At 45.6% G+C, this 20,396-nt stretch overlaps 72 non-coding genes across 72 annotated transcripts; all 72 read right to left on the bottom strand.

Moving 5' to 3' along the window:
* Positions 1-14: 14 nt before the first annotated feature.
* Positions 15-85, bottom strand: trnag-gcc (transfer RNA glycine (anticodon GCC)). The gene has a single exon. It is a non-coding gene; the product is annotated as a tRNA-Gly (tRNA).
* A 117-nt stretch (positions 86-202) lies between these two features.
* Positions 203-273, bottom strand: trnag-gcc (transfer RNA glycine (anticodon GCC)). The gene has a single exon. It is a non-coding gene; the product is annotated as a tRNA-Gly (tRNA).
* A 305-nt stretch (positions 274-578) lies between these two features.
* On the bottom strand, positions 579-649 carry trnag-gcc (transfer RNA glycine (anticodon GCC)). The gene has a single exon. It is a non-coding gene; the product is annotated as a tRNA-Gly (tRNA).
* A 117-nt stretch (positions 650-766) lies between these two features.
* Positions 767-837, bottom strand: trnag-gcc (transfer RNA glycine (anticodon GCC)). Its single transcript has one exon. It is a non-coding gene; the product is annotated as a tRNA-Gly (tRNA).
* Positions 838-1,336: 499 nt separating this feature from the next.
* trnag-gcc (transfer RNA glycine (anticodon GCC)) lies at positions 1,337-1,407 on the bottom strand. Its single transcript has one exon. It is a non-coding gene; the product is annotated as a tRNA-Gly (tRNA).
* Positions 1,408-1,900: 493 nt separating this feature from the next.
* On the bottom strand, positions 1,901-1,971 carry trnag-gcc (transfer RNA glycine (anticodon GCC)). The gene has a single exon. It is a non-coding gene; the product is annotated as a tRNA-Gly (tRNA).
* Positions 1,972-2,094: 123 nt separating this feature from the next.
* trnag-gcc (transfer RNA glycine (anticodon GCC)) lies at positions 2,095-2,165 on the bottom strand. The gene has a single exon. It is a non-coding gene; the product is annotated as a tRNA-Gly (tRNA).
* A 117-nt stretch (positions 2,166-2,282) lies between these two features.
* Positions 2,283-2,353, bottom strand: trnad-guc (transfer RNA aspartic acid (anticodon GUC)). The gene has a single exon. It is a non-coding gene; the product is annotated as a tRNA-Asp (tRNA).
* Positions 2,354-2,470: 117 nt separating this feature from the next.
* Positions 2,471-2,541, bottom strand: trnag-gcc (transfer RNA glycine (anticodon GCC)). The gene has a single exon. It is a non-coding gene; the product is annotated as a tRNA-Gly (tRNA).
* Positions 2,542-2,846: 305 nt separating this feature from the next.
* trnag-gcc (transfer RNA glycine (anticodon GCC)) lies at positions 2,847-2,917 on the bottom strand. Its single transcript has one exon. It is a non-coding gene; the product is annotated as a tRNA-Gly (tRNA).
* A 123-nt stretch (positions 2,918-3,040) lies between these two features.
* On the bottom strand, positions 3,041-3,111 carry trnag-gcc (transfer RNA glycine (anticodon GCC)). The gene has a single exon. It is a non-coding gene; the product is annotated as a tRNA-Gly (tRNA).
* A 117-nt stretch (positions 3,112-3,228) lies between these two features.
* On the bottom strand, positions 3,229-3,299 carry trnag-gcc (transfer RNA glycine (anticodon GCC)). Its single transcript has one exon. It is a non-coding gene; the product is annotated as a tRNA-Gly (tRNA).
* Positions 3,300-3,416: 117 nt separating this feature from the next.
* Positions 3,417-3,487, bottom strand: trnag-gcc (transfer RNA glycine (anticodon GCC)). Its single transcript has one exon. It is a non-coding gene; the product is annotated as a tRNA-Gly (tRNA).
* A 117-nt stretch (positions 3,488-3,604) lies between these two features.
* On the bottom strand, positions 3,605-3,675 carry trnag-gcc (transfer RNA glycine (anticodon GCC)). The gene has a single exon. It is a non-coding gene; the product is annotated as a tRNA-Gly (tRNA).
* Positions 3,676-3,980: 305 nt separating this feature from the next.
* trnag-gcc (transfer RNA glycine (anticodon GCC)) lies at positions 3,981-4,051 on the bottom strand. The gene has a single exon. It is a non-coding gene; the product is annotated as a tRNA-Gly (tRNA).
* Positions 4,052-4,362: 311 nt separating this feature from the next.
* trnag-gcc (transfer RNA glycine (anticodon GCC)) lies at positions 4,363-4,433 on the bottom strand. Its single transcript has one exon. It is a non-coding gene; the product is annotated as a tRNA-Gly (tRNA).
* Positions 4,434-4,550: 117 nt separating this feature from the next.
* Positions 4,551-4,621, bottom strand: trnag-gcc (transfer RNA glycine (anticodon GCC)). The gene has a single exon. It is a non-coding gene; the product is annotated as a tRNA-Gly (tRNA).
* A 117-nt stretch (positions 4,622-4,738) lies between these two features.
* Positions 4,739-4,809, bottom strand: trnag-gcc (transfer RNA glycine (anticodon GCC)). Its single transcript has one exon. It is a non-coding gene; the product is annotated as a tRNA-Gly (tRNA).
* A 117-nt stretch (positions 4,810-4,926) lies between these two features.
* trnag-gcc (transfer RNA glycine (anticodon GCC)) lies at positions 4,927-4,997 on the bottom strand. Its single transcript has one exon. It is a non-coding gene; the product is annotated as a tRNA-Gly (tRNA).
* Positions 4,998-5,302: 305 nt separating this feature from the next.
* Positions 5,303-5,373, bottom strand: trnag-gcc (transfer RNA glycine (anticodon GCC)). The gene has a single exon. It is a non-coding gene; the product is annotated as a tRNA-Gly (tRNA).
* A 311-nt stretch (positions 5,374-5,684) lies between these two features.
* On the bottom strand, positions 5,685-5,755 carry trnag-gcc (transfer RNA glycine (anticodon GCC)). Its single transcript has one exon. It is a non-coding gene; the product is annotated as a tRNA-Gly (tRNA).
* A 117-nt stretch (positions 5,756-5,872) lies between these two features.
* trnag-gcc (transfer RNA glycine (anticodon GCC)) lies at positions 5,873-5,943 on the bottom strand. Its single transcript has one exon. It is a non-coding gene; the product is annotated as a tRNA-Gly (tRNA).
* A 305-nt stretch (positions 5,944-6,248) lies between these two features.
* trnag-gcc (transfer RNA glycine (anticodon GCC)) lies at positions 6,249-6,319 on the bottom strand. The gene has a single exon. It is a non-coding gene; the product is annotated as a tRNA-Gly (tRNA).
* A 117-nt stretch (positions 6,320-6,436) lies between these two features.
* trnag-gcc (transfer RNA glycine (anticodon GCC)) lies at positions 6,437-6,507 on the bottom strand. Its single transcript has one exon. It is a non-coding gene; the product is annotated as a tRNA-Gly (tRNA).
* A 117-nt stretch (positions 6,508-6,624) lies between these two features.
* On the bottom strand, positions 6,625-6,695 carry trnag-gcc (transfer RNA glycine (anticodon GCC)). The gene has a single exon. It is a non-coding gene; the product is annotated as a tRNA-Gly (tRNA).
* Positions 6,696-7,006: 311 nt separating this feature from the next.
* On the bottom strand, positions 7,007-7,077 carry trnag-gcc (transfer RNA glycine (anticodon GCC)). The gene has a single exon. It is a non-coding gene; the product is annotated as a tRNA-Gly (tRNA).
* Positions 7,078-7,194: 117 nt separating this feature from the next.
* Positions 7,195-7,265, bottom strand: trnag-gcc (transfer RNA glycine (anticodon GCC)). Its single transcript has one exon. It is a non-coding gene; the product is annotated as a tRNA-Gly (tRNA).
* Positions 7,266-7,382: 117 nt separating this feature from the next.
* trnag-gcc (transfer RNA glycine (anticodon GCC)) lies at positions 7,383-7,453 on the bottom strand. The gene has a single exon. It is a non-coding gene; the product is annotated as a tRNA-Gly (tRNA).
* Positions 7,454-7,570: 117 nt separating this feature from the next.
* trnag-gcc (transfer RNA glycine (anticodon GCC)) lies at positions 7,571-7,641 on the bottom strand. Its single transcript has one exon. It is a non-coding gene; the product is annotated as a tRNA-Gly (tRNA).
* A 117-nt stretch (positions 7,642-7,758) lies between these two features.
* On the bottom strand, positions 7,759-7,829 carry trnag-gcc (transfer RNA glycine (anticodon GCC)). Its single transcript has one exon. It is a non-coding gene; the product is annotated as a tRNA-Gly (tRNA).
* A 311-nt stretch (positions 7,830-8,140) lies between these two features.
* On the bottom strand, positions 8,141-8,211 carry trnag-gcc (transfer RNA glycine (anticodon GCC)). The gene has a single exon. It is a non-coding gene; the product is annotated as a tRNA-Gly (tRNA).
* Positions 8,212-8,328: 117 nt separating this feature from the next.
* On the bottom strand, positions 8,329-8,399 carry trnag-gcc (transfer RNA glycine (anticodon GCC)). Its single transcript has one exon. It is a non-coding gene; the product is annotated as a tRNA-Gly (tRNA).
* Positions 8,400-8,516: 117 nt separating this feature from the next.
* On the bottom strand, positions 8,517-8,587 carry trnag-gcc (transfer RNA glycine (anticodon GCC)). Its single transcript has one exon. It is a non-coding gene; the product is annotated as a tRNA-Gly (tRNA).
* Positions 8,588-8,704: 117 nt separating this feature from the next.
* Positions 8,705-8,775, bottom strand: trnag-gcc (transfer RNA glycine (anticodon GCC)). The gene has a single exon. It is a non-coding gene; the product is annotated as a tRNA-Gly (tRNA).
* A 117-nt stretch (positions 8,776-8,892) lies between these two features.
* On the bottom strand, positions 8,893-8,963 carry trnag-gcc (transfer RNA glycine (anticodon GCC)). The gene has a single exon. It is a non-coding gene; the product is annotated as a tRNA-Gly (tRNA).
* Positions 8,964-9,268: 305 nt separating this feature from the next.
* trnag-gcc (transfer RNA glycine (anticodon GCC)) lies at positions 9,269-9,339 on the bottom strand. The gene has a single exon. It is a non-coding gene; the product is annotated as a tRNA-Gly (tRNA).
* A 117-nt stretch (positions 9,340-9,456) lies between these two features.
* trnag-gcc (transfer RNA glycine (anticodon GCC)) lies at positions 9,457-9,527 on the bottom strand. The gene has a single exon. It is a non-coding gene; the product is annotated as a tRNA-Gly (tRNA).
* Positions 9,528-10,026: 499 nt separating this feature from the next.
* trnag-gcc (transfer RNA glycine (anticodon GCC)) lies at positions 10,027-10,097 on the bottom strand. The gene has a single exon. It is a non-coding gene; the product is annotated as a tRNA-Gly (tRNA).
* Positions 10,098-10,214: 117 nt separating this feature from the next.
* trnag-gcc (transfer RNA glycine (anticodon GCC)) lies at positions 10,215-10,285 on the bottom strand. The gene has a single exon. It is a non-coding gene; the product is annotated as a tRNA-Gly (tRNA).
* A 117-nt stretch (positions 10,286-10,402) lies between these two features.
* Positions 10,403-10,473, bottom strand: trnag-gcc (transfer RNA glycine (anticodon GCC)). The gene has a single exon. It is a non-coding gene; the product is annotated as a tRNA-Gly (tRNA).
* A 311-nt stretch (positions 10,474-10,784) lies between these two features.
* On the bottom strand, positions 10,785-10,855 carry trnag-gcc (transfer RNA glycine (anticodon GCC)). Its single transcript has one exon. It is a non-coding gene; the product is annotated as a tRNA-Gly (tRNA).
* A 117-nt stretch (positions 10,856-10,972) lies between these two features.
* Positions 10,973-11,043, bottom strand: trnag-gcc (transfer RNA glycine (anticodon GCC)). The gene has a single exon. It is a non-coding gene; the product is annotated as a tRNA-Gly (tRNA).
* Positions 11,044-11,348: 305 nt separating this feature from the next.
* Positions 11,349-11,419, bottom strand: trnag-gcc (transfer RNA glycine (anticodon GCC)). Its single transcript has one exon. It is a non-coding gene; the product is annotated as a tRNA-Gly (tRNA).
* A 117-nt stretch (positions 11,420-11,536) lies between these two features.
* On the bottom strand, positions 11,537-11,607 carry trnag-gcc (transfer RNA glycine (anticodon GCC)). The gene has a single exon. It is a non-coding gene; the product is annotated as a tRNA-Gly (tRNA).
* A 499-nt stretch (positions 11,608-12,106) lies between these two features.
* trnag-gcc (transfer RNA glycine (anticodon GCC)) lies at positions 12,107-12,177 on the bottom strand. Its single transcript has one exon. It is a non-coding gene; the product is annotated as a tRNA-Gly (tRNA).
* Positions 12,178-12,294: 117 nt separating this feature from the next.
* On the bottom strand, positions 12,295-12,365 carry trnag-gcc (transfer RNA glycine (anticodon GCC)). The gene has a single exon. It is a non-coding gene; the product is annotated as a tRNA-Gly (tRNA).
* A 117-nt stretch (positions 12,366-12,482) lies between these two features.
* On the bottom strand, positions 12,483-12,553 carry trnag-gcc (transfer RNA glycine (anticodon GCC)). The gene has a single exon. It is a non-coding gene; the product is annotated as a tRNA-Gly (tRNA).
* A 305-nt stretch (positions 12,554-12,858) lies between these two features.
* trnag-gcc (transfer RNA glycine (anticodon GCC)) lies at positions 12,859-12,929 on the bottom strand. The gene has a single exon. It is a non-coding gene; the product is annotated as a tRNA-Gly (tRNA).
* Positions 12,930-13,428: 499 nt separating this feature from the next.
* On the bottom strand, positions 13,429-13,499 carry trnag-gcc (transfer RNA glycine (anticodon GCC)). Its single transcript has one exon. It is a non-coding gene; the product is annotated as a tRNA-Gly (tRNA).
* A 117-nt stretch (positions 13,500-13,616) lies between these two features.
* trnag-gcc (transfer RNA glycine (anticodon GCC)) lies at positions 13,617-13,687 on the bottom strand. The gene has a single exon. It is a non-coding gene; the product is annotated as a tRNA-Gly (tRNA).
* Positions 13,688-13,804: 117 nt separating this feature from the next.
* trnag-gcc (transfer RNA glycine (anticodon GCC)) lies at positions 13,805-13,875 on the bottom strand. The gene has a single exon. It is a non-coding gene; the product is annotated as a tRNA-Gly (tRNA).
* Positions 13,876-13,992: 117 nt separating this feature from the next.
* Positions 13,993-14,063, bottom strand: trnag-gcc (transfer RNA glycine (anticodon GCC)). Its single transcript has one exon. It is a non-coding gene; the product is annotated as a tRNA-Gly (tRNA).
* Positions 14,064-14,555: 492 nt separating this feature from the next.
* Positions 14,556-14,626, bottom strand: trnag-gcc (transfer RNA glycine (anticodon GCC)). The gene has a single exon. It is a non-coding gene; the product is annotated as a tRNA-Gly (tRNA).
* A 123-nt stretch (positions 14,627-14,749) lies between these two features.
* Positions 14,750-14,820, bottom strand: trnag-gcc (transfer RNA glycine (anticodon GCC)). Its single transcript has one exon. It is a non-coding gene; the product is annotated as a tRNA-Gly (tRNA).
* A 305-nt stretch (positions 14,821-15,125) lies between these two features.
* trnag-gcc (transfer RNA glycine (anticodon GCC)) lies at positions 15,126-15,196 on the bottom strand. Its single transcript has one exon. It is a non-coding gene; the product is annotated as a tRNA-Gly (tRNA).
* A 117-nt stretch (positions 15,197-15,313) lies between these two features.
* Positions 15,314-15,384, bottom strand: trnag-gcc (transfer RNA glycine (anticodon GCC)). Its single transcript has one exon. It is a non-coding gene; the product is annotated as a tRNA-Gly (tRNA).
* Positions 15,385-15,501: 117 nt separating this feature from the next.
* On the bottom strand, positions 15,502-15,572 carry trnag-gcc (transfer RNA glycine (anticodon GCC)). Its single transcript has one exon. It is a non-coding gene; the product is annotated as a tRNA-Gly (tRNA).
* A 117-nt stretch (positions 15,573-15,689) lies between these two features.
* Positions 15,690-15,760, bottom strand: trnag-gcc (transfer RNA glycine (anticodon GCC)). Its single transcript has one exon. It is a non-coding gene; the product is annotated as a tRNA-Gly (tRNA).
* Positions 15,761-16,073: 313 nt separating this feature from the next.
* On the bottom strand, positions 16,074-16,144 carry trnag-gcc (transfer RNA glycine (anticodon GCC)). The gene has a single exon. It is a non-coding gene; the product is annotated as a tRNA-Gly (tRNA).
* A 493-nt stretch (positions 16,145-16,637) lies between these two features.
* trnag-gcc (transfer RNA glycine (anticodon GCC)) lies at positions 16,638-16,708 on the bottom strand. Its single transcript has one exon. It is a non-coding gene; the product is annotated as a tRNA-Gly (tRNA).
* Positions 16,709-17,013: 305 nt separating this feature from the next.
* trnag-gcc (transfer RNA glycine (anticodon GCC)) lies at positions 17,014-17,084 on the bottom strand. Its single transcript has one exon. It is a non-coding gene; the product is annotated as a tRNA-Gly (tRNA).
* A 117-nt stretch (positions 17,085-17,201) lies between these two features.
* On the bottom strand, positions 17,202-17,272 carry trnag-gcc (transfer RNA glycine (anticodon GCC)). Its single transcript has one exon. It is a non-coding gene; the product is annotated as a tRNA-Gly (tRNA).
* Positions 17,273-17,577: 305 nt separating this feature from the next.
* On the bottom strand, positions 17,578-17,648 carry trnag-gcc (transfer RNA glycine (anticodon GCC)). The gene has a single exon. It is a non-coding gene; the product is annotated as a tRNA-Gly (tRNA).
* Positions 17,649-17,959: 311 nt separating this feature from the next.
* Positions 17,960-18,030, bottom strand: trnag-gcc (transfer RNA glycine (anticodon GCC)). The gene has a single exon. It is a non-coding gene; the product is annotated as a tRNA-Gly (tRNA).
* A 117-nt stretch (positions 18,031-18,147) lies between these two features.
* Positions 18,148-18,218, bottom strand: trnag-gcc (transfer RNA glycine (anticodon GCC)). Its single transcript has one exon. It is a non-coding gene; the product is annotated as a tRNA-Gly (tRNA).
* A 305-nt stretch (positions 18,219-18,523) lies between these two features.
* On the bottom strand, positions 18,524-18,594 carry trnag-gcc (transfer RNA glycine (anticodon GCC)). The gene has a single exon. It is a non-coding gene; the product is annotated as a tRNA-Gly (tRNA).
* Positions 18,595-18,899: 305 nt separating this feature from the next.
* trnag-gcc (transfer RNA glycine (anticodon GCC)) lies at positions 18,900-18,970 on the bottom strand. Its single transcript has one exon. It is a non-coding gene; the product is annotated as a tRNA-Gly (tRNA).
* Positions 18,971-19,087: 117 nt separating this feature from the next.
* On the bottom strand, positions 19,088-19,158 carry trnag-gcc (transfer RNA glycine (anticodon GCC)). The gene has a single exon. It is a non-coding gene; the product is annotated as a tRNA-Gly (tRNA).
* Positions 19,159-19,469: 311 nt separating this feature from the next.
* trnag-gcc (transfer RNA glycine (anticodon GCC)) lies at positions 19,470-19,540 on the bottom strand. Its single transcript has one exon. It is a non-coding gene; the product is annotated as a tRNA-Gly (tRNA).
* Positions 19,541-19,657: 117 nt separating this feature from the next.
* Positions 19,658-19,728, bottom strand: trnag-gcc (transfer RNA glycine (anticodon GCC)). The gene has a single exon. It is a non-coding gene; the product is annotated as a tRNA-Gly (tRNA).
* Positions 19,729-19,845: 117 nt separating this feature from the next.
* trnag-gcc (transfer RNA glycine (anticodon GCC)) lies at positions 19,846-19,916 on the bottom strand. The gene has a single exon. It is a non-coding gene; the product is annotated as a tRNA-Gly (tRNA).
* A 305-nt stretch (positions 19,917-20,221) lies between these two features.
* Positions 20,222-20,292, bottom strand: trnag-gcc (transfer RNA glycine (anticodon GCC)). Its single transcript has one exon. It is a non-coding gene; the product is annotated as a tRNA-Gly (tRNA).
* Positions 20,293-20,396: the final 104 nt, after the last annotated feature.

The raw sequence follows: 20,396 nt of genomic DNA, 5'->3' as shown, positions 1-20,396 counted from the left end.
GAACAGACAGCCTCTGCATTGGCCGGGAATCGGACCCGGGTCTCCCGCGTGGCAGGCGAGAATTCTACCACTGAACCACCAATGCTTGCTCACAGTTTGTTTTATGTTTTATTTTTCCTGAGATTGTATCCATCTAAACAAAAGGAGGCCTTTCATTTGTTAGGTAAAGCTAAACAAAGAAGCAATCAGAACAGACAGCCTCTGCATTGGCCGGGAATCGGACCCGGGTCTCCCGCGTGGCAGGCGAGAATTCTACCACTGAACCACCAATGCTTGCTCACAGTTTGTTTTATGTTTTATTTTTCCTGAGATTGTATCCATCTAAACAAAAGGAGGCCTTTCATTTGTTAGGTAAAGCTAAACAAAGAAGCAATCAGAACAGACAGCCTCTGCATTGGCAGGGAATCGGACCCGGGTCTCCCGCGTGGCAGGCGAGAATTCTACCACTGAACCATCAATGCTTGCTCACTGTTTGTTTTATGTTTTATTTTTCCTGAGATTGTATCCATCTAAACAAAAGGAGGCCTTTCATTTGTTAGGTAAAGCTAAACAAAGAAGCAATCAGAACAGACAGCCTCTGCATTGGCCGGGAATCGGACCCGGGTCTCCCGCGTGGCAGGCGAGAATTCTACCACTGAACCACCAATGCTTGCTCACTGTTTGTTTTATGTTTTATTTTTCCTGAGATTGTATCCATCTAAACAAAAGGAGGCCTTTCATTTGTTAGGTAAAGCTAAACAAAGAAGCAATCAGAACAGACAGCCTCTGCATTGGCCGGGAATCGGACCCGGGTCTCCCGCGTGGCAGGCGAGAATTCTACCACTGAACCACCAATGCTTGCTCACAGTTTGTTTTATGTTTTATTTTTCCTGAGATTGTATCCATCTAAACAAAAGGAGGCCTTTCATTTGTTAGGTAAAGCTAAACAAAGAAGCAATCAGAACAGACAGCCTCTGCATTGGCCAGGAATCGGACCCGGGTCTCCCGCGTGGCAGGCGAGAATTCTACCACTGAACCACCAATGCTTGCTCACTGTCTGTTTTATGTTTTGTTTTTCCTGGGATTGTATCCATCTAAACAAAAAGCGGCCTTTCATTTGTTAGGTAAAGCTAAACAAAGAAGCAATCAGAACAGACAGCCTCTGCATTGGCCGGGAATCGGACCCGGGTCTCCCGCGTGGCAGGTGAGAATTCTACCACTGAACCACCAATGCCTGCTCCAAGTCTGTTTTTTGTTTGTTTTTCCTGAGAGAGTTTCGATCCAAACAATATTGTGACGTTTATTTGTAAGGTAATGCTTGAAATAAAAGACCCATTGTCTGGAATGGTACAGTCTCTGCATTGGCCGGGAATCGGACCCGGGTCTCCCGCGTGGCAGGCGAGAATTCTACCACTGAACCACCAATGCTTGCTCACTGTCTGTTTTATGTTTTGTTTTTCCTGGGATTGTATCCATCTAAACAAAAGGAGGCCTTTCATTTGTTAGGTAAAGCTAAACAAAGAAGCAATCAGAACAGACAGCCTCTGCATTGGCCGGGAATCGGACCCGGATCTCCCGCGTGGCAGGCGAGAATTCTACCACTGAACCACCAATGCTTGCTCACAGTTTGTTTTATGTTTTATTTTTCCTGAGATTGTATCCATCTAAACAAAAGGAGGCCTTTCATTTGTTAGGTAAAGCTAAACAAAGAAGCAATCAGAACAGACAGCCTCTGCATTGGCCGGGAATCGGACCCGGGTCTCCCGCGTGGCAGGCGAGAACTCTACCACTGAACCACCAATGATTGCTCACTGTCTGTTTTATGTTTTATTTTTCCTGAGATTGTTTCCATCTAAACAAATGGAGGCCTTTCATTCGTTAGGTAAAGCTAAACAAAGAAGCAATCAGAACAGACAGCCTCTGCATTGGCCGGGAATCGGACCCGGGTCTCCCGCGTGGCAGGCGAGAATTCTACCACTGAACCACCAATGCCTGCTCCAAGTCTGTTTTTTGTTTGTTTTTCCTGAGAGAGTTTCGATCCAAACAATATTGTGACGTTTATTTGTAAGGTAATGCTTGAAATAAAAGACCCATTGTCTGGAATGGTACAGTCTCTGCATTGGCCGGGAATCGGACCCGGGTCTCCCGCGTGGCAGGCGAGAATTCTACCACTGAACCACCAATGCTTGCTCACTGTCTGTTTTATGTTTTGTTTTTCCTGGGATTGTATCCATCTAAACAAAAGGAGGTCTTTCATTTGTTAGGTAAAGCTAAACAAAGAAGCAATCAGAACAGACAGCCTCTGCATTGGCCGGGAATCGGACCCGGGTCTCCCGCGTGACAGGCGAGAATTCTACCACTGAACCACCAATGCTTGCTCACAGTTTGTTTTATGTTTTATTTTTCCTGAGATTGTATCCATCTAAACAAAAGGAGGCCTTTCATTTGTTAGGTAAAGCTAAACAAAGAAGCAATCAGAACAGACAGCCTCTGCATTGGCCGGGAATCGGACCCGGGTCTCCCGCGTGGCAGGCGAGAATTCTACCACTGAACCACCAATGCTTGCTCACAGTTTGTTTTATGTTTTATTTTTCCTGAGATTGTATCCATCTAAACAAAAGGAGGCCTTTCATTTGTTAGGTAAAGCTAAACAAAGAAGCAATCAGAACAGACAGCCTCTGCATTGGCCGGGAATCGGACCCGGGTCTCCCGCGTGGCAGGCGAGAACTCTACCACTGAACCACCAATGATTGCTCACTGTCTGTTTTATGTTTTATTTTTCCTGAGATTGTTTCCATCTAAACAAATGGAGGCCTTTCATTCGTTAGGTAAAGCTAAACAAAGAAGCAATCAGAACAGACAGCCTCTGCATTGGCCGGGAATCGGACCCGGGTCTCCCGCGTGGCAGGCGAGAATTCTACCACTGAACCACCAATGCCTGCTCCAAGTCTGTTTTTTGTTTGTTTTTCCTGAGAGAGTTTCGATCCAAACAATATTGTGACGTTTATTTGTAAGGTAATGCTTGAAATAAAAGACCCATTGTCTGGAATGGTACAGTCTCTGCATTGGCCGGGAATCGGACCCGGGTCTCCCGCGTGGCAGGCGAGAATTCTACCACTGAACCACCAATGCTTGCTCACTGTCTGTTTTATGTTTTGTTTTTCCTGGGATTGTATCCATCTAAACAAAAGGAGGTCTTTCATTTGTTAGGTAAAGCTAAACAAAGAAGCAATCAGAACAGACAGCCTCTGCATTGGCCGGGAATCGGACCCGGGTCTCCCGCGTGGCAGGCGAGAATTCTACCACTGAACCACCAATGCTTGCTCACTGTCTGTTTTATGTTTTGTTTTTCCTGGGATTGTATCCATCTAAACAAAAGGAGGTCTTTCATTTGTTAGGTAAAGCTAAACAAAGAAGCAATCAGAACAGACAGCCTCTGCATTGGCCGGGAATCGGACCCGGGTCTCCCGCGTGGCAGGCGAGAATTCTACCACTGAACCACCAATGCTTGCTCACTGTCTGTTTTATGTTTTGTTTTTCCTGGGATTGTATCCATCTAAACAAAAGGAGGTCTTTCATTTGTTAGGTAAAGCTAAACAAAGAAGCAATCAGAACAGACAGCCTCTGCATTGGCCGGGAATCGGACCCGGGTCTCCCGCGTGGCAGGCGAGAATTCTACCACTGAACCACCAATGCTTGCTCACTGTCTGTTTTATGTTTTATTTTTCCTGATATTGTATCCATCTAAACAAAAGGAGGCCTTTCATTTGTTAGGTAAAGCTAAACAAAGAAGCAATCAGAACAGACAGCCTCTGCATTGGCAGGGAATCGGACCCGGGTCTCCCGCGTGGCAGGCGAGAATTCTACCACTGAACCACCAATGCTTGCTCACAGTTTGTTTTATGTTTTATTTTTCCTGAGATTGTATCCATCTAAACAAAAGGAGGCCTTTCATTTGTTAGGTAAAGCTAAACAAAGAAGCAATCAGAACAGACAGCCTCTGCATTGGCCGGGAATCGGACCCGGGTCTCCCGCGTGGCAGGCGAGAATTCTACCACTGAACCACCAATGCTTGCTCACTGTCTGTTTTAGGTTTTATTTTTCCTGAGATTGTTTCCATCTAAACAAATGGAGGCCTTTCATTCGTTAGGTAAAGCTAAACAAAGAAGCAATCAGAACAGACAGCCTCTGCATTGGCCGGGAATCGGACCCGGGTCTCCCGCGTGGCAGGTGAGAATTCTACCACTGAACCACCAATGCCTGCTCCAAGCCTGTTTTTTGTTTGTTTTTCCTGAGAGAGTTTCGATCCAAACAATATTGTAACGTTTATTTGTAAGGTAATGCTTGAAATAAAAGACCCATTGTCTGGAATGGTACAGTCTCTGCATTGGCCGGGAATCGGACCCGGGTCTCCCGCGTGGCAGGCGAGAATTCTACCACTGAACCACCAATGCTTGCTCACTGTCTGTTTTATGTTTTGTTTTTCCTGGGATTGTATCCATCTAAACAAAAGGAGGTCTTTCATTTGTTAGGTAAAGCTAAACAAAGAAGCAATCAGAACAGACAGCCTCTGCATTGGCCGGGAATCGGACCCGGGTCTCCCGCGTGGCAGGCGAGAATTCTACCACTGAACCACCAATGCTTGCTCACAGTTTGTTTTATGTTTTATTTTTCCTGAGATTGTATCCATCTAAACAAAAGGAGGCCTTTCATTTGTTAGGTAAAGCTAAACAAAGAAGCAATCAGAACAGACAGCCTCTGCATTGGCCGGGAATCGGACCCGGGTCTCCCGCGTGGCAGGCGAGAATTCTACCACTGAACCACCAATGCTTGCTCACTGTCTGTTTTATGTTTTATTTTTCCTGATATTGTATCCATCTAAACAAAAGGAGGCCTTTCATTTGTTAGGTAAAGCTAAACAAAGAAGCAATCAGAACAGACAGCCTCTGCATTGGCCGGGAATCGGACCCGGGTCTCCCGCGTGGCAGGCGAGAATTCTACCACTGAACCACCAATGCTTGCTCACTGTCTGTTTTATGTTTTATTTTTCCTGATATTGTATCCATCTAAACAAAAGGAGGCCTTTCATTTGTTAGGTAAAGCTAAACAAAGAAGCAATCAGAACAGACAGCCTCTGCATTGGCAGGGAATCGGACCCGGGTCTCCCGCGTGGCAGGCGAGAATTCTACCACTGAACCACCAATGCTTGCTCACAGTTTGTTTTATGTTTTATTTTTCCTGAGATTGTATCCATCTAAACAAAAGGAGGCCTTTCATTTGTTAGGTAAAGCTAAACAAAGAAGCAATCAGAACAGACAGCCTCTGCATTGGCCGGGAATCGGACCCGGGTCTCCCGCGTGGCAGGCGAGAATTCTACCACTGAACCACCAATGCTTGCTCACTGTCTGTTTTAGGTTTTATTTTTCCTGAGATTGTTTCCATCTAAACAAATGGAGGCCTTTCATTCGTTAGGTAAAGCTAAACAAAGAAGCAATCAGAAAAGACAGCCTCTGCATTGGCCGGGAATCGGACCCGGGTCTCCCGCGTGGCAGGTGAGAATTCTACCACTGAACCACCAATGCCTGCTCCAAGCCTGTTTTTTGTTTGTTTTTCCTGAGAGAGTTTCGATCCAAACAATATTGTAACGTTTATTTGTAAGGTAATGCTTGAAATAAAAGACCCATTGTCTGGAATGGTACAGTCTCTGCATTGGCCGGGAATCGGACCCGGGTCTCCCGCGTGGCAGGCGAGAATTCTACCACTGAACCACCAATGCTTGCTCACTGTCTGTTTTATGTTTTGTTTTTCCTGGGATTGTATCCATCTAAACAAAAGGAGGTCTTTCATTTGTTAGGTAAAGCTAAACAAAGAAGCAATCAGAACAGACAGCCTCTGCATTGGCCGGGAATCGGACCCGGGTCTCCCGCGTGGCAGGCGAGAATTCTACCACTGAACCACCAATGCTTGCTCACAGTTTGTTTTATGTTTTATTTTTCCTGAGATTGTATCCATCTAAACAAAAGGAGGCCTTTCATTTGTTAGGTAAAGCTAAACAAAGAAGCAATCAGAACAGACAGCCTCTGCATTGGCCGGGAATCGGACCCGGGTCTCCCGCGCGGCAGGCGAGAATTCTACCACTGAACCACCAATGCTTGCTCACTGTCTGTTTTATGTTTTATTTTTCCTGATATTGTATCCATCTAAACAAAAGGAGGCCTTTCATTTGTTAGGTAAAGCTAAACAAAGAAGCAATCAGAACAGACAGCCTCTGCATTGGCCGGGAATCGGACCCGGGTCTCCCGCGTGGCAGGCGAGAATTCTACCACTGAACCACCAATGCTTGCTCACAGTTTGTTTTATGTTTTATTTTTCCTGAGATTGTATCCATCTAAACAAAAGGAGGCCTTTCATTTGTTAGGTAAAGCTAAACAAAGAAGCAATCAGAACAGACAGCCTCTGCATTGGCCGGGAATCGGACCCGGGTCTCCCGCGTGGCAGGCGAGAATTCTACCACTGAACCACCAATGCTTGCTCACAGTTTGTTTTATGTTTTATTTTTCCTGAGATTGTATCCATCTAAACAAAAGGAGGCCTTTCATTTGTTAGGTAAAGCTAAACAAAGAAGCAATCAGAACAGACAGCCTCTGCATTGGCCGGGAATCGGACCCGGGTCTCCCGCGTGGCAGGCGAGAATTCTACCACTGAACCACCAATGCTTGCTCACTGTCTGTTTTAGGTTTTATTTTTCCTGAGATTGTTTCCATCTAAACAAATGGAGGCCTTTCATTCGTTAGGTAAAGCTAAACAAAGAAGCAATCAGAACAGACAGCCTCTGCATTGGCCGGGAATCGGACCCGGGTCTCCCGCGTGGCAGGTGAGAATTCTACCACTGAACCACCAATGCCTGCTCCAAGTCTGTTTTTTGTTTATTTTTCCTGAGAGAGTTTCGATCCAAACAATATTGTGACGTTTATTTGTAAGGTAATGCTTGAAATAAAAGACCCATTGTCTGGAATGGTACAGTCTCTGCATTGGCCGGGAATCGGACCCGGGTCTCCCGCGTGGCAGGCGAGAATTCTACCACTGAACCACCAATGCTTGCTCACTGTCTGTTTTATGTTTTGTTTTTCCTGGGATTGTATCCATCTAAACAAAAGGAGGTCTTTCATTTGTTAGGTAAAGCTAAACAAAGAAGCAATCAGAACAGACAGCCTCTGCATTGGCCGGGAATCGGACCCGGGTCTCCCGCGTGGCAGGCGAGAATTCTACCACTGAACCACCAATGCTTGCTCACAGTTTGTTTTATGTTTTATTTTTCCTGAGATTGTATCCATCTAAACAAAAGGAGGCCTTTCATTTGTTAGGTAAAGCTAAACAAAGAAGCAATCAGAACAGACAGCCTCTGCATTGGCCGGGAATCGGACCCGGGTCTCCCGCGTGGCAGGCGAGAATTCTACCACTGAACCACCAATGCTTGCTCACTGTCTGTTTTATGTTTTATTTTTCCTGATATTGTATCCATCTAAACAAAAGGAGGCCTTTCATTTGTTAGGTAAAGCTAAACAAAGAAGCAATCAGAACAGACAGCCTCTGCATTGGCCGGGAATCGGACCCGGGTCTCCCGCGTGGCAGGCGAGAATTCTACCACTGAACCACCAATGCTTGCTCACAGTTTGTTTTATGTTTTATTTTTCCTGAGATTGTATCCATCTAAACAAAAGGAGGCCTTTCATTTGTTAGGTAAAGCTAAACAAAGAAGCAATCAGAACAGACAGCCTCTGCATTGGCCGGGAATCGGACCCGGGTCTCCCGCGTGGCAGGCGAGAATTCTACCACTGAACCACCAATGCTTGCTCACTGTCTGTTTTAGGTTTTATTTTTCCTGAGATTGTTTCCATCTAAACAAATGGAGGCCTTTCATTCGTTAGGTAAAGCTAAACAAAGAAGCAATCAGAACAGACAGCCTCTGCATTGGCCGGGAATCGGACCCGGGTCTCCCGCGTGGCAGGTGAGAATTCTACCACTGAACCACCAATGCCTGCTCCAAGTCTGTTTTTTGTTTGTTTTTCCTGAGAGAGTTTCGATCCAAACAATATTGTGACGTTTATTTGTAAGGTAATGCTTGAAATAAAAGACCCATTGTCTGGAATGGTACAGTCTCTGCATTGGCCGGGAATCGGACCCGGGTCTCCCGCGTGGCAGGCGAGAATTCTACCACTGAACCACCAATGCTTGCTCACTGTCTGTTTTATGTTTTGTTTTTCCTGGGATTGTATCCATCTAAACAAAAGGAGGTCTTTCATTTGTTAGGTAAAGCTAAACAAAGAAGCAATCAGAACAGACAGCCTCTGCATTGGCCGGGAATCGGACCCGGGTCTCCCGCGTGGCAGGCGAGAATTCTACCACTGAACCACCAATGCTTGCTCACAGTTTGTTTTATGTTTTATTTTTCCTGAGATTGTATCCATCTAAACAAAAGGAGGCCTTTCATTTGTTAGGTAAAGCTAAACAAAGAAGCAATCAGAACAGACAGCCTCTGCATTGGCCGGGAATCGGACCCGGGTCTCCCGCGTGGCAGGCGAGAATTCTACCACTGAACCACCAATGCTTGCTCACTGTCTGTTTTATGTTTTATTTTTCCTGATATTGTATCCATCTAAACAAAAGGAGGCCTTTCATTTGTTAGGTAAAGCTAAACAAAGAAGCAATCAGAACAGACAGCCTCTGCATTGGCCGGGAATCGGACCCGGGTCTCCCGCGTGGCAGGCGAGAATTCTACCACTGAACCACCAATGCTTGCTCACAGTTTGTTTTATGTTTTATTTTTCCTGAGATTGTATCCATCTAAACAAAAGGAGGCCTTTCATTTGTTAGGTAAAGCTAAACAAAGAAGCAATCAGAACAGACAGCCTCTGCATTGGCCGGGAATCGGACCCGGGTCTCCCGCGTGGCAGGCGAGAATTCTACCACTGAACCACCAATGCTTGCTCACAGTTTGTTTTATGTTTTATTTTTCCTGAGATTGTATCCATCTAAACAAAAGGAGGCCTTTCATTTGTTAGGTAAAGCTAAACAAAGAAGCAATCAGAACAGACAGCCTCTGCATTGGCAGGGAATCGGACCCGGGTCTCCCGCGTGGCAGGCGAGAATTCTACCACTGAACCATCAATGCTTGCTCACTGTTTGTTTTATGTTTTATTTTTCCTGAGATTGTATCCATCTAAACAAAAGGAGGCCTTTCATTTGTTAGGTAAAGCTAAACAAAGAAGCAATCAGAACAGACAGCCTCTGCATTGGCCGGGAATCGGACCCGGGTCTCCCGCGTGGCAGGCGAGAATTCTACCACTGAACCACCAATGCTTGCTCACTGTTTGTTTTATGTTTTATTTTTCCTGAGATTGTATCCATCTAAACAAAAGGAGGCCTTTCATTTGTTAGGTAAAGCTAAACAAAGAAGCAATCAGAACAGACAGCCTCTGCATTGGCCGGGAATCGGACCCGGGTCTCCCGCGTGGCAGGCGAGAATTCTACCACTGAACCACCAATGCTTGCTCACAGTTTGTTTTATGTTTTATTTTTCCTGAGATTGTATCCATCTAAACAAAAGGAGGCCTTTCATTTGTTAGGTAAAGCTAAACAAAGAAGCAATCAGAACAGACAGCCTCTGCATTGGCCAGGAATCGGACCCGGGTCTCCCGCGTGGCAGGCGAGAATTCTACCACTGAACCACCAATGCTTGCTCACTGTCTGTTTTATGTTTTGTTTTTCCTGGGATTGTATCCATCTAAACAAAAAGCGGCCTTTCATTTGTTAGGTAAAGCTAAACAAAGAAGCAATCAGAACAGACAGCCTCTGCATTGGCCGGGAATCGGACCCGGGTCTCCCGCGTGGCAGGTGAGAATTCTACCACTGAACCACCAATGCCTGCTCCAAGTCTGTTTTTTGTTTGTTTTTCCTGAGAGAGTTTCGATCCAAACAATATTGTGACGTTTATTTGTAAGGTAATGCTTGAAATAAAAGACCCATTGTCTGGAATGGTACAGTCTCTGCATTGGCCGGGAATCGGACCCGGGTCTCCCGCGTGGCAGGCGAGAATTCTACCACTGAACCACCAATGCTTGCTCACTGTCTGTTTTATGTTTTGTTTTTCCTGGGATTGTATCCATCTAAACAAAAGGAGGTCTTTCATTTGTTAGGTAAAGCTAAACAAAGAAGCAATCAGAACAGACAGCCTCTGCATTGGCCGGGAATCGGACCCGGGTCTCCCGCGTGGCAGGCGAGAATTCTACCACTGAACCACCAATGCTTGCTCACAGTTTGTTTTATGTTTTATTTTTCCTGAGATTGTATCCATCTAAACAAAAGGAGGCCTTTCATTTGTTAGGTAAAGCTAAACAAAGAAGCAATCAGAACAGACAGCCTCTGCATTGGCCGGGAATCGGACCCGGGTCTCCCGCGTGGCAGGCGAGAATTCTACCACTGAACCACCAATGCTTGCTCACTGTCTGTTTTAGGTTTTATTTTTCCTGAGATTGTTTCCATCTAAACAAATGGAGGCCTTTCATTCGTTAGGTAAAGCTAAACAAAGAAGCAATCAGAACAGACAGCCTCTGCATTGGCCGGGAATCGGACCCGGGTCTCCCGCGTGGCAGGTGAGAATTCTACCACTGAACCACCAATGCCTGCTCCAAGTCTGTTTTTTGTTTGTTTTTCCTGAGAGAGTTTCGATCCAAACAATATTGTGACGTTTATTTGTAAGGTAATGCTTGAAATAAAAGACCCATTGTCTGGAATGGTACAGTCTCTGCATTGGCCGGGAATCGGACCCGGGTCTCCCGCGTGGCAGGCGAGAATTCTACCACTGAACCACCAATGCTTGCTCACTGTCTGTTTTATGTTTTGTTTTTCCTGGGATTGTATCCATCTAAACAAAAGGAGGTCTTTCATTTGTTAGGTAAAGCTAAACAAAGAAGCAATCAGAACAGACAGCCTCTGCATTGGCCGGGAATCGGACCCGGGTCTCCCGCGTGGCAGGCGAGAATTCTACCACTGAACCACCAATGCTTGCTCACAGTTTGTTTTATGTTTTATTTTTCCTGAGATTGTATCCATCTAAACAAAAGGAGGCCTTTCATTTGTTAGGTAAAGCTAAACAAAGAAGCAATCAGAACAGACAGCCTCTGCATTGGCAGGGAATCGGACCCGGGTCTCCCGCGTGGCAGGCGAGAATTCTACCACTGAACCACCAATGCTTGCTCACTGTTTGTTTTATGTTTTATTTTTCCTGAGATTGTATCCATCTAAACAAAAGGAGGCCTTTCATTTGTTAGGTAAAGCTAAACAAAGAAGCAATCAGAACAGACAGCCTCTGCATTGGCCGGGAATCGGACCCGGGTCTCCCGCGTGGCAGGCGAGAATTCTACCACTGAACCACCAATGCTTGCTCACTGTTTGTTTTATGTTTTATTTTTCCTGAGATTGTATCCATCTAAACAAAAGGAGGCCTTTCATTTGTTAGGTAAAGCTAAACAAAGAAGCAATCAGAACAGACAGCCTCTGCATTGGCCGGGAATCGGACCCGGGTCTCCCGCGTGGCAGGCGAGAATTCTACCACTGAACCACCAATGCTTGCTCACAGTTTGTTTTATGTTTTATTTTTCCTGAGATTGTATCCATCTAAACAAAGGGAGGCCTTTCATTTGTTAGGTAAAGCTAAACAAAGAAGCAATCAGAACAGACAGCCTCTGCATTGGCCAGGAATCGGACCCGGGTCTCCCGCGTGGCAGGCGAGAATTCTACCACTGAACCACCAATGCTTGCTCACTGTCTGTTTTATGTTTTGTTTTTCCTGGGATTGTATCCATCTAAACAAAAAGAGGCCTTTCATTTGTTAGGTAAAGCTAAACAAAGAAGCAATCAGAACAGACAGCCTCTGCATTGGCCGGGAATCGGACCCGGGTCTCCCGCGTGGCAGGTGAGAATTCTACCACTGAACCACCAATGCCTGCTCCAAGTCTGTTTTTTGTTTGTTTTTCCTGAGAGAGTTTCGATCCAAACAATATTGTGACGTTTATTTGTAAGGTAATGCTTGAAATAAAAGACCCATTGTCTGGAATGGTACAGTCTCTGCATTGGCCGGGAATCGGACCCGGGTCTCCCGCGTGGCAGGCGAGAATTCTACCACTGAACCACCAATGCTTGCTCACTGTCTGTTTTATGTTTTGTTTTTCCTGGGATTGTATCCATCTAAACAAAAGGAGGTCTTTCATTTGTTAGGTAAAGCTAAACAAAGAAGCAATCAGAACAGACAGCCTCTGCATTGGCCGGGAATCGGACCCGGGTCTCCCGCGTGGCAGGCGAGAATTCTACCACTGAACCACCAATGCTTGCTCACAGTTTGTTTTATGTTTTATTTTTCCTGAGATTGTATCCATCTAAACAAAAGGAGGCCTTTCATTTGTTAGGTAAAGCTAAACAAAGAAGCAATCAGAACAGACAGCCTCTGCATTGGCCGGGAATCGGACCCGGGTCTCCCGCGTGGCAGGCGAGAATTCTACCACTGAACCACCAATGCTTGCTCACAGTTTGTTTTATGTTTTATTTTTCCTGAGATTGTATCCATCTAAACAAAAGGAGGCCTTTCATTTGTTAGGTAAAGCTAAACAAAGAAGCAATCAGAACAGACAGCCTCTGCATTGGCCAGGAATCGGACCCGGGTCTCCCGCGTGGCAGGCGAGAATTCTACCACTGAACCACCAATGCTTGCTCACTGTTTGTTTTATGTTTTATTTTTCCTGAGATTGTATCCATCTAAACAAAAGGAGGCCTTTCATTTGTTAGGTAAAGCTAAACAAAGAAGCAATCAGAACAGACAGCCTCTGCATTGGCCGGGAATCGGACCCGGGTCTCCCGCGTGGCAGGCGAGAATTCTACCACTGAACCACCAATGCTTGCTCACAGTTTGTTTTATGTTTTATTTTTCCTGAGATTGTATCCATCTAAACAAAGGGAGGCCTTTCATTTGTTAGGTAAAGCTAAACAAAGAAGCAATCAGAACAGACAGCCTCTGCATTGGCCAGGAATCGGACCCGGGTCTCCCGCGTGGCAGGCGAGAATTCTACCACTGAACCACCAATGCTTGCTCACTGTCTGTTTTATGTTTTGTTTTTCCTGGGATTGTATCCATCTAAACAAAAAGAGGCCTTTCATTTGTTAGGTAAAGCTAAACAAAGAAGCAATCAGAACAGACAGCCTCTGCATTGGCCGGGAATCGGACCCGGGTCTCCCGCGTGGCAGGTGAGAATTCTACCACTGAACCACCAATGCCTGCTCCAAGTCTGTTTTTTGTTTGTTTTTCCTGAGAGAGTTTCGATCCAAACAATATTGTGACGTTTATTTGTAAGGTAATGCTTGAAATAAAAGACCCATTGTCTGGAATGGTACAGTCTCTGCATTGGCCGGGAATCGGACCCGGGTCTCCCGCGTGGCAGGCGAGAATTCTACCACTGAACCACCAATGCTTGCTCACTGTCTGTTTTATGTTTTGTTTTTCCTGGGATTGTATCCATCTAAACAAAAGGAGGTCTTTCATTTGTTAGGTAAAGCTAAACAAAGAAGCAATCAGAACAGACAGCCTCTGCATTGGCCGGGAATCGGACCCGGGTCTCCCGCGTGGCAGGCGAGAATTCTACCACTGAACCACCAATGCTTGCTCACTGTCTGTTTTATGTTTTGTTTTTCCTGGGATTGTATCCATCTAAACAAAAAGAGGCCTTTCATTTGTTAGGTAAAGCTAAACAAAGAAGCAATCAGAACAGACAGCCTCTGCATTGGCCGGGAATCGGACCCGGGTCTCCCGCGTGGCAGGCGAGAATTCTACCACTGAACCACCAATGCTTGCTCACAGTTTGTTTTATGTTTTATTTTTCCTGAGATTGTATCCATCTAAACAAAAAGAGGCCTTTCATTTGTTAGGTAAAGCTAAACAAAGAAGCAATCAGAACAGACAGCCTCTGCATTGGCCGGGAATCGGACCCGGGTCTCCCGCGTGGCAGGCGAGAATTCTACCACTGAACCACCAATGCTTGCTCACTGTTTGTTTTATGTTTTATTTTTCCTGAGATTGTATCCATCTAAACAAAAGGAGGCCTTTCATTTGTTAGGTAAAGCTAAACAAAGAAGCAATCAGAACAGACAGCCTCTGCATTGGCCGGGAATCAGACCCGGGTCTCCCGCGTGGCAGGCGAGAATTCTACCACTGAACCACCAATGCTTGCTCACTGTCTGTTTTAGGTTTTATTTTTCCTGAGATTGTTTCCATCTAAACAAATGGAGGCCTTTCATTCGTTAGGTAAAGCTAAACAAAGAAGCAATCAGAACAGACAGCCTCTGCATTGGCCGGGAATCGGACCCGGGTCTCCCGCGTGGCAGGCAAGAATTCTACCACTGAACCACCAATGCCTGCTCCGAGTCTGTTTTTTGTTTGTTTTTCCTGAGATTGTATCCATCTAAACAAATGGAGGCCTTTCATTCGTTAGGTAAAGCTAAACAAAGAAGCAATCAGAACAGACAGCCTCTGCATTGGCCGGGAATCGGACCCGGGTCTCCCGCGTGGCAGGCGAGAATTCTACCACTGAACCACCAATGCCTGCTCCAAGTCTGTTTTTTGTTTGTTTTTCCTGAGAGAGTTTCGATCCAAACAATATTGTGACGTTTATTTGTAAGGTAATGCTTGAAATAAAAGACCCATTGTCTGGAATGGTACAGTCTCTGCATTGGCCGGGAATCGGACCCGGGTCTCCCGCGTGGCAGGCGAGAATTCTACCACTGAACCACCAATGCTTGCTCACTGTCTGTTTTATGTTTTGTTTTTCCTGGGATTGTATCCATCTAAACAAAAGGAGGTCTTTCATTTGTTAGGTAAAGCTAAACAAAGAAGCAATCAGAACAGACAGCCTCTGCATTGGCCGGGAATCGGACCCGGGTCTACCGCGTGGCAGGCGAGAATTCTACCACTGAACCACCAATGCTTGCTCACTGTCTGTTTTATGTTTTATTTTTCCTGAGATTGTTTCCATCTAAACAAAAGGAGGGATTTCATTTGTTAGGTAAAGCTAAACAAAGATGCAATCAGAACAGACAGCCTCTGCATTGGCCGGGAATCGGACCCGGGTCTCCCGCGTGGCAGGCGAGAATTCTACCACTGAACCACCAATGCTTGCTCACTGTCTGTTTTATGTTTTATTTTTCCTGATATTGTATCCATCTAAACAAAAGGAGGCCTTTCATTTGTTAGGTAAAGCTAAACAAAGAAGCAATCAGAACAGACAGCCTCTGCATTGGCCGGGAATCGGACCCGGGTCTCCCGCGTGGCAGGCGAGAATTCTACCACTGAACCACCAATGCTTGCTCACAGTTTGTTTTATGTTTTATTTTTCCTGAGATTGTATCCATCTAAACAAAAGGAGGCCTTTCATTTGTTAGGTAAAGCTAAACAAAGAAGCAATCAGAACAGACAGCCTCTGCATTGGCCGGGAATCGGACCCGGGTCTCCCGCGTGGCAGGCGAGAATTCTACCACTGAACCACCAATGCTTGCTCACTGTCTGTTTTAGGTTTTATTTTTCCTGAGATTGTTTCCATCTAAACAAATGGAGGCCTTTCATTCGTTAGGTAAAGCTAAACAAAGAAGCAATCAGAACAGACAGCCTCTGCATTGGCCGGGAATCGGACCCGGGTCTCTCGCGTGGCAGGCGAGAATTCTACCACTGAACCACCAATGCCTGCTCCAAGTCTGTTTTTTGTTTGTTTTTCCTGAGAGAGAGTTTCGATCCAAACAATATTGTGACGTTTATTTGTAAGGTAATGCTTGAAATAAAAGACCCATTGTCTGGAATGGTACAGTCTCTGCATTGGCCGGGAATCGGACCCGGGTCTCCCGCGTGGCAGGCAAGAATTCTACCACTGAACCACCAATGCTTGCTCACTGTCTGTTTTATGTTTTGTTTTTCCTGGGATTGTATCCATCTAAACAAAAGGAGGTCTTTCATTTGTTAGGTAAAGCTAAACAAAGAAGCAATCAGAACAGACAGCCTCTGCATTGGCCGGGAATCGGACCCGGGTCTCCCGCGTGGCAGGCGAGAATTCTACCACTGAACCACCAATGCTTGCTCACAGTTTGTTTTATGTTTTATTTTTCCTGAGATTGTATCCATCTAAACAAAAGGAGGCCTTTCATTTGTTAGGTAAAGCTAAACAAAGAAGCAATCAGAACAGACAGCCTCTGCATTGGCCGGGAATCAGACCCGGGTCTCCCGCGTGGCAGGCGAGAATTCTACCACTGAACCACCAATGCTTGCTCACAGTTTGTTTTATGTTTTATTTTTCCTGAGATTGTATCCATCTAAACAAAAGGAGGCCTTTCATTTGTTAGGTAAAGCTAAATAAAGAAGCAATCAGTACAGACAGCCTCTGCATTGGCCGGGAATCGGACCCGGGTCTCCAGCGTGGCAGGCGAGAATTCTACCACTGAACCACCAATGCTTGCTCACTGTTTGTTTTATGTTTTATTTTTCCTGAGATTGTATCCATCTAAACAAAAGGAGGCCTTTCATTTGTTAGGTAAAGCTAAACAAAGAAGCAATCAGAACAGACAGCCTCTGCATTGGCCGGGAATCGGACCCGGGTCTCCCGCGTGGCAGGCGAGAATTCTACCACTGAACCACCAATGCTTGCTCACAGTTTGTTTTATGTTTTATTTTTCCTGAGATTGTATCCATCTAAACAAAAGGAGGCCTTTCATTTGTTAGGTAAAGCTAAACAAAGAAGCAATCAGAACAGACAGCCTCTGCATTGGCCAGGAATCGGACCCGGGTCTCCCGCGTGGCAGGCGAGAATTCTACCACTGAACCACCAATGCTTGCTCACTGTCTGTTTTATGTTTTGTTTTTCCTGGGATTGTATCCATCTAAACAAAAGGAGGTCTTTCATTTGTTAGGTAAAGCTAAACAAAGAAGCAATCAGAACAGACAGCCTCTGCATTGGCCGGGAATCGGACCCGGGTCTCTCGCGTGGCAGGCGAGAATTCTACCACTGAACCACCAATGCTTGCTCACAGTTTGTTTTATGTTTTATTTTTCCTGAGATTGTATCCATCTAAACAAAAGGAGGCCTTTCATTTGTTAGGTAAAGCTAAACAAAGAAGCAATCAGAACAGACAGCCTCTGCATTGGCCGGGAATCGGACCCGGGTCTCCCGCGTGGCAGGCGAGAATTCTACCACTGAACCACCAATGCTTGCTCACAGTTTGTTTTATGTTTTATTTTTCCTGAGATTGTATCCATCTAAACAAAAGGAGGCCTTTCATTTGTTAGGTAAAGCTAAACAAAGAAGCAATCAGAACAGACAGCCTCTGCATTGGCCGGGAATCGGACCCGGGTCTCCCGCGTGGCAGGCGAGAACTCTACCACTGAACCACCAATGATTGCTCACTGTCTGTTTTATGTTTTATTTTTCCTGAGATTGTTTCCATCTAAACAAATGGAGGCCTTTCATTCGTTAGGTAAAGCTAAACAAAGAAGCAATCAGAACAGACAGCCTCTGCATTGGCCGGGAATCGGACCCGGGTCTCCCGCGTGGCAGGCGAGAATTCTACCACTGAACCACCAATGCTTGCTCACTGTCTGTTTTAGGTTTTATTTTTCCTGAGATTGTTTCCATCTAAACAAATGGAGGCCTTTCATTCGTTAGGTAAAGCTAAACAAAGAAGCAATCAGAACAGACAGCCTCTGCATTGGCCGGGAATCGGACCCGGGTCTCCCGCGTGGCAGGTGAGAATTCTACCACTGAACCACCAATGCCTGCTCCAAGTCTGTTTTTTGTTTGTTTTTCCTGAGAGAGTTTCGATCCAAACAATATTGTGACGTTTATTTGTAAGGTAATGCTTGAAATAAAAGACCCATTGTCTGGAATGGTACAGTCTCTGCATTGGCCGGGAATCGGACCCGGGTCTCCCGCGTGGCAGGCGAGAATTCTACCACTGAACCACCAATGCTTGCTCACTGTCTGTTTTATGTTTTGTTTTTCCTGGGATTGTATCCATCTAAACAAAAGGAGGTCTTTCATTTGTTAGGTAAAGCTAAACAAAGAAGCAATCAGAACAGACAGCCTCTGCATTGGCCGGGAATCGGACCCGGGTCTCCCGCGTGGCAGGCGAGAATTCTACCACTGAACCACCAATGCTTGCTCACAGTTTGTTTTATGTTTTATTTTTCCTGAGATTGTATCCATCTAAACAAAAGGAGGCCTTTCATTTGTTAGGTAAAGCTAAACAAAGAAGCAATCAGAACAGACAGCCTCTGCATTGGCCGGGAATAGGACCCGGGTCTCCCACGTGGCAGGCGAGAATTCTACCACTGAACCACCAATGCTTGCTCACTGTTTGTTTTATGTTTTATTTTTCCTGAGATTGTATCCATCTAAACAAAAGGAGGCCTTTCATTTGTTAGGTAAAGCTAAACAAAGAAGCAATCAGAACAGACAGCCTCTGCATTGGCCGGGAATCGGACCCGGGTCTCCCGCGTGGCAGGCGAGAATTCTACCACTGAACCACCAATGCTTGCTCACTGTTTGTTTTATGTTTTATTTTTCCTGAGATTGTATCCATCTAAACAAAAGGAGGCCTTTCATTTGTTAGGTAAAGCTAAACAAAGAAGCAATCAGAACAGACAGCCTCTGCATTGGCCGGGAATCGGACCCGGGTCTACCGCGTGGCAGGCGAGAATTCTACCACTGAACCACCAATGCTTGCTCACTGTCTGTTTTATGTTTTATTTTTCCTGATATTGTATCCATCTAAACAAAAGGAGGCCTTTCATTTGTTAGGTAAAGCTAAACAAAGAAGCAATCAGAACAGACAGCCTCTGCATTGGCCGGGAATCGGACCCGGGTCTCCCGCGTGGCAGGCGAGAATTCTACCACTGAACCACCAATGCTTGCTCACAGTTTGTTTTATGTTTTATTTTTCCTGAGATTGTATCCATCTAAACAAAAGGAGGCCTTTCATTTGTTAGGTAAAGCTAAACAAAGAAGCAATCAGAACAGACAGCCTCTGCATTGGCCGGGAATCGGACCCGGGTCTCCCGCGTGGCAGGCGAGAATTCTACCACTGAACCACCAATGCTTGCTCACTGTCTGTTTTAGGTTTTATTTTTCCTGAGATTGTTTCCATCTAAACAAATGGAGGCCTTTCATTCGTTAGGTAAAGCTAAACAAAGAAGCAATCAGAACAGACAGCCTCTGCATTGGCCGGGAATCGGACCCGGGTCTCCCGCGTGGCAGGTGAGAATTCTACCACTGAACCACCAATGCCTGCTCCAAGTCTGTTTTTTGTTTGTTTTTCCTGAGAGAGTTTCGATCCAAACAATATTGTGACGTTTATTTGTAAGGTAATGCTTGAAATAAAAGACCCATTGTCTGGAATGGTACAGTCTCTGCATTGGCCGGGAATCGGACCCGGGTCTCCCGCGTGGCAGGCGAGAATTCTACCACTGAACCACCAATGCTTGCTCACTGTCTGTTTTATGTTTTGTTTTTCCTGGGATTGTATCCATCTAAACAAAAGGAGGTCTTTCATTTGTTAGGTAAAGCTAAACAAAGAAGCAATCAGAACAGACAGCCTCTGCATTGGCCGGGAATCGGACCCGGGTCTCCCGCGTGGCAGGCGAGAATTCTACCACTGAACCACCAATGCTTGCTCACAGTTTGTTTTATGTTTTATTTTTCCTGAGATTGTATCCATCTAAACAAAAGGAGGCCTTTCATTTGTTAGGTAAAGCTAAACAAAGAAGCAATCAGAACAGACAGCCTCTGCATTGGCCGGGAATCGGACCCGGGTCTCCCGCGTGGCAGGCGAGAATTCTACCACTGAACCACCAATGCTTGCTCACTGTTTGTTTTATGTTTTATTTTTCCTGAGATTGTATCCATCTAAACAAAAGGAGGCCTTTCATTTGTTAGGTAAAGCTAAACAAAGAAGCAATCAGAACAGACAGCCTCTGCATTGGCCGGGAATCGGACCCGGGTCTCCCGCGTGGCAGGCGAGAACTCTACCACTGAACCACCAATGATTGCTCACTGTCTGTTTTATGTTTTATTTTTCCTGAGATAGTTTCCATCTAAACAAATGGAGGCCTTTCATTCGTTAGGTAAAGCTAAACAAAGAAGCAATCAGAACAGACAGCCTCTGCATTGGCCGGGAATCGGACCCGGGTCTCCCGCGTGGCAGGCGAGAATTCTACCACTGAACCACCAATGCCTGCTCCAAGTTTGTTTTTTGTTTGTTTTTCCTGAGAGAGTTTCGATCCAAACAATATTGTGACGTTTATTTGTAAGGTAATGCTTGAAATAAAAGACCCATTG

This window comes from Brachyhypopomus gauderio, chromosome 19 (assembly GCF_052324685.1).
Source record: "Brachyhypopomus gauderio isolate BG-103 chromosome 19, BGAUD_0.2, whole genome shotgun sequence".
In the NCBI taxonomy this organism is placed as follows: Eukaryota; Metazoa; Chordata; class Actinopteri; order Gymnotiformes; family Hypopomidae; genus Brachyhypopomus; species Brachyhypopomus gauderio.
This window is presented reverse-complemented; position numbering and strand designations above follow the sequence as displayed.